The sequence below is a fragment of the Nicotiana attenuata genome, chromosome 5 (genome assembly GCF_001879085.1).
Source record: "Nicotiana attenuata strain UT chromosome 5, NIATTr2, whole genome shotgun sequence".
Lineage (NCBI taxonomy): Eukaryota > Viridiplantae > Streptophyta > Magnoliopsida > Solanales > Solanaceae > Nicotiana > Nicotiana attenuata.
This window is the reverse complement of record NC_031993.1, coordinates 44,839,165-44,848,849: the sequence shown is the minus strand read 5'-3', so window position 1 is coordinate 44,848,849 and position 9,685 is coordinate 44,839,165.

Sequence of the window (9,685 nt, the reverse complement as noted above, 5' to 3'; positions counted from 1 at the left end):
AATCGAATTTCGAGGTCCCAAGCCCGAGAAAGGAATTTTTAAAGAAAATTATTTTCTGGAATTATTTATGAGTTTTGGAAATGAAAAGAGTTTAAAATTTTATGGTATCGGGCCCGTATTCTGGTTCCGGAGCCCGGTAGAGGTCTTATATGTGAATTAAGATGAGTCTGTGAAAATTGGTAAGAAACGGAAGTCGTTTGAGGTGATTCGGACCCGTAGTTGTGAAAATTGATACTTTGGATGTTTTGAGACTTTTCTTAGATTTCTATGCTAAATTCGTCGTTTGAGAGGTTATTTTGGCGATTTGATCGCACGGATAAATTGGTATGATTTTTTTGAGTTAGTATGCATGTTTGGTTTGGAGCCTCGAAGGTTCGGGTGAGTTTCCGGTAGGATCCGGGGTGTTTAAACTTAGGAAAACACTGCTGTTGCATCAGTTCTGGTGTAACCGCACCTGCGAGTCGAGCACCGCAGGTGCGCATAGTGGGTCGCAGGTGCGGTCCCGTCTCTCGCGGATGCGGACAAGCTTCTACAGAAATGGTTTCGCAGGAGCGGATCCCTTCTCGCAGAGGCCTAGTCATTTCCGCAGAAGCGATCACTTTTCCGCACGTGTGGTCACGCAGGTGCGACCCAGGCACCGCATGTGCGGAAGTCGGGCAGTGGAGTCTTTTAAAACATAACTTCAGCGATTTCTCTTTAAAATTTTCATAAAAATAGAAGACCTAGGGCGATTTTCTCTAGATATTTTCTTCCCAAATCACAAGTAAGTGTTCATTAACTGATTTCTTTCAACTCTCTAATGTTTTTCATCAACTTTTATCAATAATCCTAGGGTTTTAATGGTAGAAAATTGGGGATTTAGGTAGAGTTAGGGCTTTTTGATTAATTGGGATTTAGACCTCGTTTCGGGGTCGAATTTCAAAACTTATTGCATATTTGGGCTCGTGGGTGAATGGGTGAACGGGTTTTGGTCCGCACCTTGAGTTTCGACCAAGCGGTCTCGAGGTCAATTTTTGACTTTTTGGGGGAAAATGATGGAAAACCCATAAATTAGCCTTGGGATTGGATTATTTAGCATTTATTTATGTTGTTATATTAATTTGAATTAGATACAAGTAATACGCTGGCGAATTCTAAAGGAAAAGCGGTGTTTGAGGCTTAAGTTGGTCGTGGAAGTTCGAGGTAAGTGTTTGGTCTAGCCTTAGCTTGAGGGATTAGGAGTTGTGTCCTATTTGCTACGTGTTACTTGTTGAGTACAACGTATAGGCATGGTGACGAGTATTTATACGTTGGTGTCAAGCATGACCGTGAGTCTTGAATTGAAATTATTGTGTTCTTGATAAATACTACGAATACCTAAGTTGTTGATTCTCTGTGTTGAGCAAGGATTATGATTATTCTCATGGAACTTACTTATGATTGAGTATTGGTGCTAGTTGAGGTAGTTAGATGTTGGAACACGTTTGGTTATAGCTGATCTTTCCCTTGCCAGGACGTATTTACTTATACTGTCGATTCCCTTGTCGGGATAGTGTTGTTTCCTTATTGGTCCCTTGTCGGGGCCCTTGTTGTAATTGGTGTTGAAATATGTATGTGGATCGGGTTGCACACCGCAACAATATTATATTTGGATCGGGTTGCACCCCGCAACAATGATATAAATGGGTCGGGTTGCACGCCGCAACAACTATATAATTGGATAGGGTTGCACGCCGCAACAGTGATAAATGATATGGATCGGGTTGTACGCTACAACAGTAATAGTAGGTTTTGGGATCGGGTTGCGCGCCGCAACAATTGATAACATAAAGTGTTTATAGATTGGTTATGATTTCCTTATTCTTTGCGGTAAATTCTAAATTGTCCTTATGCCTTTCTCTTAAATTACGGTTAATATTGATATTCCCCCGCAGCATATACCCCCTCCCATCTTTACTTGTTTATTTCAGTTTTATTTTCCGCTGCATAGTATATAACTGTACAGGTTTATTTGGTAGTCTGTTCCTAGCCTCGTCACTACTTCGTCGGGGTTAGGCCAGGCACTTACCAGCACATGGGGTCGGTTGTGCTGATACTATACTCTGCACTATGTGCAGATCCCGGAGCGACAGCTTTTGGACCATACCTTTGGGTGGTAGCTTTTAGTCCAGTCAGAGATCCCGAGGTAGTCCTGCAGACGTCCGCAGGCCCGGCGTTCTCTTCTATCGTTATATGTATTCTGTTCTCATTACTCCAGAGACAGATTTTACCTTTCTTTCCAGACATTTGTATGTAGTATTCGTAGACGGTCCGTGATATTGTGACACCGGTTCCGGGTAGAGATGTACTTGGTATTGTCGTACTTTTTTTTGGCTAAGTTATGAGATTATGTCTTCCGCGTGTATTTAATGATTGTTAATATTTCACTGTTGATCGCATGATGATTTAAATTGTTAAAAAGGGTTAAATAATAAAGTTAGTGAATCTATAATGCTTGGCTTGCCTAGATTTCACGAGTAGGTGCCATCACGACTCCCGAGGGTGGGAAATCCGGGTCGTGACACTCATCAACAACATCAATGAGTGAGATGCTTTCATACTCTTGCTCGCTTTAAAGGTAACCTCTTCGTCATTAACTCGAAACTTGATCTCATTTCGTTCCGAATCCATAAGTGCTATTCCGGTAGCAACAAATGGTCTCCCCAAGATGATAGGAATTTCTTTGTCAACAGCACATTCAAGGATCACAAAGTCGGCAGGGAGGAGGAACTTTCCCACTTTCACAAGAACATCATCAACAATCCCCACCGGTCTCTTTATTGAACGATTGGCAATTTGCAATCTCATACTTGTAGGCCTCGACATACCTAATCTCGCTTGTTGTAAATAGCAAGAGGCATTAAATTGATGCTATCCCCATTATTACAAAGAGCTATTGCAAAATCGCGTGCCCCAATAGTGCATGGAATGGTAAAAGCTCCCAGGTCTTTTTGAACGGTGGTTGTTGCAATGATGGAACTAACCCGATGAGTCACATTCACCACTTCATTCTTGGTGGTTTTCTTCTTGGTGATCAAGTCTTTCAAATACTTAGCAAAATCCAGCATCTCTTGAAATGCTTCCACAAATGAAATATTCACCGATAATTGCTTCAGAATGTCGTAGAACTTCTCGAGTTTGCTATCATCAACCTTCCTAGCAAGTCTTTGAGGAAAACGAAGAGGAGGTCTAGGAATTGGTGCTGGAGTATTTGGTTTCTCTTTCACCTTTTCCTTAACCTCTTCTCGGTTCACTTCTTAAATTTTACCTCTTCTGGGACCTTTTTAGCTTCAACAACAACTGGCACCTCAACTTGTGCCTCAACTTCTTGTTTGGTATCTTCAACTTTGACCACTTTTTTCATTTTCTCCTTGAAGTACTTTCCCACTCCGAGTTGTGATCGCCATACAATGAGAAGTTGGACTGCTCCCACTACCGTTTGGGTTAGCAATTGTTACACCCCATGTTTTCATACATAAAAGTACGGCATATGTAAATTGATGACAGCTCGGAAATGAGATATTACATCCCGCATTTTTGGACGTTAAGGTTTTGTCGTAAAGTTAATCGACGCAAGCTCGGGAATAAGATTAATTTGAGGTTACAAGTATTATGCTATTTCAAATAAGGGATAAGTAAATTCGTGAAGGTGAGAGGGTAAGCAAATCAAAGAAAATGAGTTTCGTCGAAGCTAGGCAATTTGGGATAAAATACGGTCCGAGCTATAATGTCCGGTATTTATGGACTACTGCTATACAAGGTAATACATGACCATGATAGTAAGGTGTACAAGGTATATTAAAAGTGAGTAGTATTTTAAGTAATTTGAGATAATTCTTAATTATGTCGGTAATTGATTAATTATGGGATAGTGATAGATTATCAAATTAATCATAACATTAGTGGTTAAATAAATGATGATTTTGGATAAAGCTTGAACTACCAAAAACGTGGCAGCCCATTAATCTAACATTGTGACTCTTATATAATACTTGAAAGGTGGAAAAACTTTAGTAGATTATGTGATATTAGTCATCAAAGTTGGTGCCACTTAATTTCCACTCTAACGATATATTTGGTTACTGAAAATTCGCAACATCCTTGTTCCCCTTTAGTTGCTCAGTGTCATTCTTGCTACTCATATCCATTATTTGGAATTGAATCAAATTTACACAAGCTAAAAAAGAAAATCCCGGAAACAACCTATAACATACAAATCAAACAATTGGCCACTTCTAAAAGTTCCACCAACGTCCAAGAATGCAAGTGAAGATGCAACGGGATTTTGTGATTCTAAGGAAGTACGGTACAATCTTTCCCAAGAATTTCATACGGATTTTCCCTACTCCGATCTTGCCGTCACGTGTTTTGTCGCAATTAACGTGTGTTAGAGGGATTGTTAAGAGAATTGACTCAGGTATGTTAAGGTTATCCCTTCTTTCTTTTTGGCATGATCTATACGACACGAACAAAACAAGAAAATGCACAAATTCCCTAAATGACTCTATTCATAGAAGTATTAGAGATGTCTATGTTCTTGAATTCCCATATGTCTTATTATTCTATCGACTGTTCATGGGTCTCAGAAAATACATAAGTTGATAATGTTTGTTTCATGATAATAATCAGAGGTATAATGGTCTTATGACGTCCGAGAGATTTTATTGACGTACTTCTCATGCATTGCATTCATTTATACATGTACATTGACCCATGACCAGACGGTTTTATATACATATATATGTGGGGGGGATATGGGAAAAGGTTACGGCGTTATATACGCATCACTACCTGATCAGCTGGTATACGTTCATGATTTTGCCCACAGTGGCCGAGATGATATGATGGGATGCCCTCAGAGGCTTGATGATGTTATGAACACATGTACCTATGCACGACATGAAATTCATACGCATATGCATGACGCTATGAGTATTTCATGATTTACAGAGTTATTCAGACTTACATGTCCAGTCTTTTACTCCGTCTTTCTCTCATGTCTATTATTCACTGATTATCATTCCTTACATACAAGGTACATTATTTGTACTGACGTCCCTTTTGCCTGGGGACGCTGCGTTTCATGCCCGCAGGTCCCGATAGATAGTTGAGAGTCCTCCAAGTAAGCTATCCGCTCAGCGGAAGTTGTTGGTGCGCTCCATTTGCTCCGGAGTTGTTTATTTGGTTGGTATGATTTAGACATGTATTGATTGGTATGTCTGTAACGACCCAACTGGTTGTTTTGAGCAATTGCATCCGGTTCGGCAGTTTGAGGTCAAGAGCAGCTTCATAGTATGTGTATCGACTTGCGTGCGCAGTCCGAGCGTGAAACCGGAAAGTTTTTATGTGAAAATATGAAAAATATAGTAACTTCTAGAGTTAAAATTTAGTTTTTAGTTGACTTTGGTCAACATTTTGGATAAACGGACCCGGATCTGTGTCCCGACGATCCCGGGAGGTCTGCCGTAAACTATAGGACTTGGGCGTATGCTCGGAATTGAATTCCGAGGTCCCTAGCCTTAGAAAATAATTTTTGAAAAAAATTGTTGTGATGGTTTTTAAAGGAAATAAAGAAATAAATTAATGTTTGAACTCGTTGGTATCGGGTCCGTATTTTGGTTCCGGAGCCCGGTACAAGTTTGTTATGATATTTAAGTCCTATCTGTAAAATTTGGTGAGAACCGGAATTGATTTGACGTGATTTGGATGTCCGGTTGAAAAATTAGAAAATTTGAGTGTCCTTGAGAAAATCAAGAGTTTTGAGGTTAAATTCGTAGTTTTTGATGTTATTTTGATGGTTTGATCGCACGAGCAAATCCGTATGATATTCTTAGACTTGCGTGCATATTTTGTTTGGAGCCCTGAGGGCTTGGATGAGTTTCGGATAGGTTTAGGCTATGTTGCGCTTGTTTTTGGATGCTTCATCGTCGTTTCTTCAAACAAAAATACCACCACATTGAGCAAATGAGATCCAAATTCAGTTTTGTTTGAACCATTAGATCCGTATCAAAATTATAGAGCTATAGGAAAAAGAATCATCAAATTTGGACATCGTATGAGGAAGTTATGCTCATTTTCGTGTCAGGAAAAAATTGTTGATTTCTGGTGTGTTCGCAAATGCGAACTTTTCATCGCATTTGCGATGCCCAGTTCGCAAATGCAAACTTTTTTTTGCAAATGCGACTTCTGCCAGCCCTGCTTTATTCACAATTTGCGAGACTGGGTCGCAAATGCGACATCTGAGGTCTGTTAAGTGGGGTTTTTGACGAGATTTTCACCCATTGTTCAATTTTCTCAAACCCTAAACTTCAATGGGCGATTTTCTAAAGACCCAAACTTCTCCAAATCATTGGGTAAGTGTCTCTAATCAATTTCCAATTATATTTTGTGATTATATCTTAGATTTAACATCAAAATCATGAGAATATAAAGGAAAATTTGGGAAAAATTGTGAAATCTTTCAAAAATGTAAAATGATGATTTGAATGATCAAATGGTATCGGAATTAGATAATTTTTGTATGGGTGAACTCGTAACGGAATGGGTGTTCGATTTTTATAAATTTTGTCGGGTTCTGAGGTGCGGGCTCGGGGAGTTGACTTTTTGCAAATTGTATAAGAATCATAGTTTTGTTAATTAAAATTATTTTCTCTTGCATTGTTTGATGTATTCAAGTCGTTTTTGGCTAGATTGAGCCGAGCGTTGATGAATTGGTAAAGAAAAAGCTAAATTGGGTATTGAATTGGCCGGATTAAGGTAAGTATCTTGCCTAACCTTGTGTGGGGGACTTCCCCTTAGGATTTGAGTCTTCTATGCTAATTATAGCCCATGCATACGAGGTGACGAGTGTGTGCTCGGACTTATTTGTGGGAAATTTGCGCTAGGGTTCTTAGGTCCTTATGTTCATTATGTGGAAAGTATCCCGTTATGATTGGGCTTAATAATTGCTTAAATTGCATCTATATGCTCCATATGATGTTGTTAGCTTTCCTCTAATTCTTACGTGTTACATTGACCCTTAATTGCCTTAATTGAAGTGATTGCCTTCCTTATTGTTTCGATACTTCTTGATTGTGAGTTCCTCTATGACTTCGTACAAATATGTTACATGTCCAATTGTTGTGGTTACCGGTGTAGCTATCACGTGCTTATTATGTCCTATTGTTTTGTTGAGGTTATCGTGCTTCTTGGTTTTTCCGTGACCCTTATTATGTATTGTTGACTCCCTTGCCGGGACGTTATTGTTTCTATTGTTGACTCCCTTGCCGGGATGTTATTGTTTCTATCATTGTTTCCCTTGCCGAGACGTTATTGTTTCTATTGTTGACTCCCTTGCCAGGATGTTATCGTTTCTATTGTTGATTCCCTTACCGGGACGTTATTGTTTCCGTTGTTGACTCCCTTGCTGGGATGTTATTGTTTTTATTGATTGATTCCCTTGCCGGGATGTTGTTGTTTCTACTGTTTGGGTGAGGAAGAGTGATAAAGTACGAAGGGTGATGACGTGCACATGTACATTTATATTGATTTGGACTGTAGTGCGGCATACCAAGAGATCCCCAGCATATATATTGAGGATACTAAGAGATCGTCGGGATACCAAGAGATCCCCAGCACATATATTGAGGATACTAAGAGATCCTCGGGATACCAAGAGATCCCCAGCACATATATTGAGGATACTAGGAGATCCTCGGGATACCAAGAGATCCCTAGCACATATATTGAGGATACCAGGAGATCCTCGGGATACCAAGATATCCCTAGCACATATATTGAGGATACCAAGAGATCCTCGGGATACCAAGAGATCCCCGGCACACATATTGAGGATACTAAGAGATCCTCGGGATACTGAGAGATCCCCGAATGTTATCTCTGTATTGAGTTGTATTCCTTCTGTGATTATTTTGTCTCTACTATAGCCGTTGTTATTCTTATTATCCTGTATTACTTCATACTGCTAGCATTTAATTGTATTAAACAAGTTCAACTTTTCTCGCTGGCTTTTTTTCTCCTAAGTAGTCTAGAAATTGTAATTTACTTTATATTATGTAAATGAGACTTCTTGAAAACCTTGAGTGCACTTGTACGGACATTATGTAATGTATAACATGTGGATTTTGTTGTTAAAACTGAGATGGAAAAATATGCGGGCACAAGGTGCCATGTGCGCTGAAGGTTCGGAAGTTGAGATTATGATATGAGAAATCGAGGGTTGAGATGGTCGGGATTGTGTACTAGGCATGATATGATTGGCTGTGTTGGCATTGCCTTCTTTAATTGAAAACATTCTTACTCTTCTCTGTTCCTGTTATGTCAGTGTTGATTTACTTGGTTATCGTTAGTTATTACCCGTGTTCTCCCTTTATTGTTCCTACTATTTGTATTTTGATTTCTCTCCGTTGTTGGTATTACCTCGTTATCTTTAACTCGATATTTTATTATCCCGTCCTATTCATTTCATTTGACCAGTAGGTGTCTTGACTGTTCCTTGTCACTACCCCACCGAGGTTAGTCTTGATACTTAATGGACACCGCCGTGGTGTGCTCATACTACACTTCTGTACATTTTTTTGTGTACCGATCCAGGTATTGATCGATAGTAGCTGTGCGGGTTGTCGCGGTGGAGAATCACGGTAACCTGTTACTGCGTTCGCAGGCCTCGGAGTCACCTTCGTTTGTATTTAGATTCCATTGATTCCTTCTCGTTCTGGAACAATGTTGTATTTATTTTGTATAACTACTCTTAGAAAGGCCTATGACTTGTACCACCGGTTTTGGGAATTGTAATTTATTGAGAGTTATTTAATTTTAAGTCAGTAAATGTTAATGTTATTTCAGTAAATGTTAGGCTTACCTTGTTTAGAGACTAGGTGCCATCACGACTCCTTCGGAGGGATTTTGGGTCGTGACATATTCATATTTAAAGTGTGGATTAAGTACCTTGTTGTGCTTATGTATTGAATGATTGTTATCCTTTTATGAAGTGAGTTATTGTTGTTTTCATTATTCTTGTTCTTTAATGTTTCCAAAGGGATTAGCTAACCCTAGGACTCGCCCATTAACTCCGAATTAATTTTGGGAAAGATTATTTGGGGTTGGGAAAGATTCATTAACAAGAACTTGAGGCTTTAACCCTCATTTTATAGATTCTACCTAGGGATAAGATTGAACTACTTGTAGCCATATCCGGGTGTGCTTAATCTCTTAATTATTTTAGGGATAATTCAATTAGGAAGTCTTGTTAGTCTTTGGAAGAAGCTAATATAGAATTATTACCCGTGGCTAATTAACATAAACTCGCTCATATTTGTAAAATCGTGAAATACATTGGATCGTTACTTGAGTGTAATTCCAAAAGCAACAATACTTGTAGCCATTGATCATTTTACTTGCTTTCTAGGTTAGTTTACATTTTCGCAATTAGGTAGAAATATTTTCTCAAATCAATTCTAAGTGTTTGGGATTGCATAACAAGTGATAATTCTCTTACATTCCTAATCGCCTACATATTGTTCTCTGTGGGATTCGACCCCGACTAATAATTGGGTAAATTATATTGCATGTGACCGTGTCCATTTACTTTTTAGTAGTGGATTTAGACGTCATCAAAATTGGCGTCGTTGCCGGGGATATCTGTCTTTGAAGTGGATAAGTACCAATC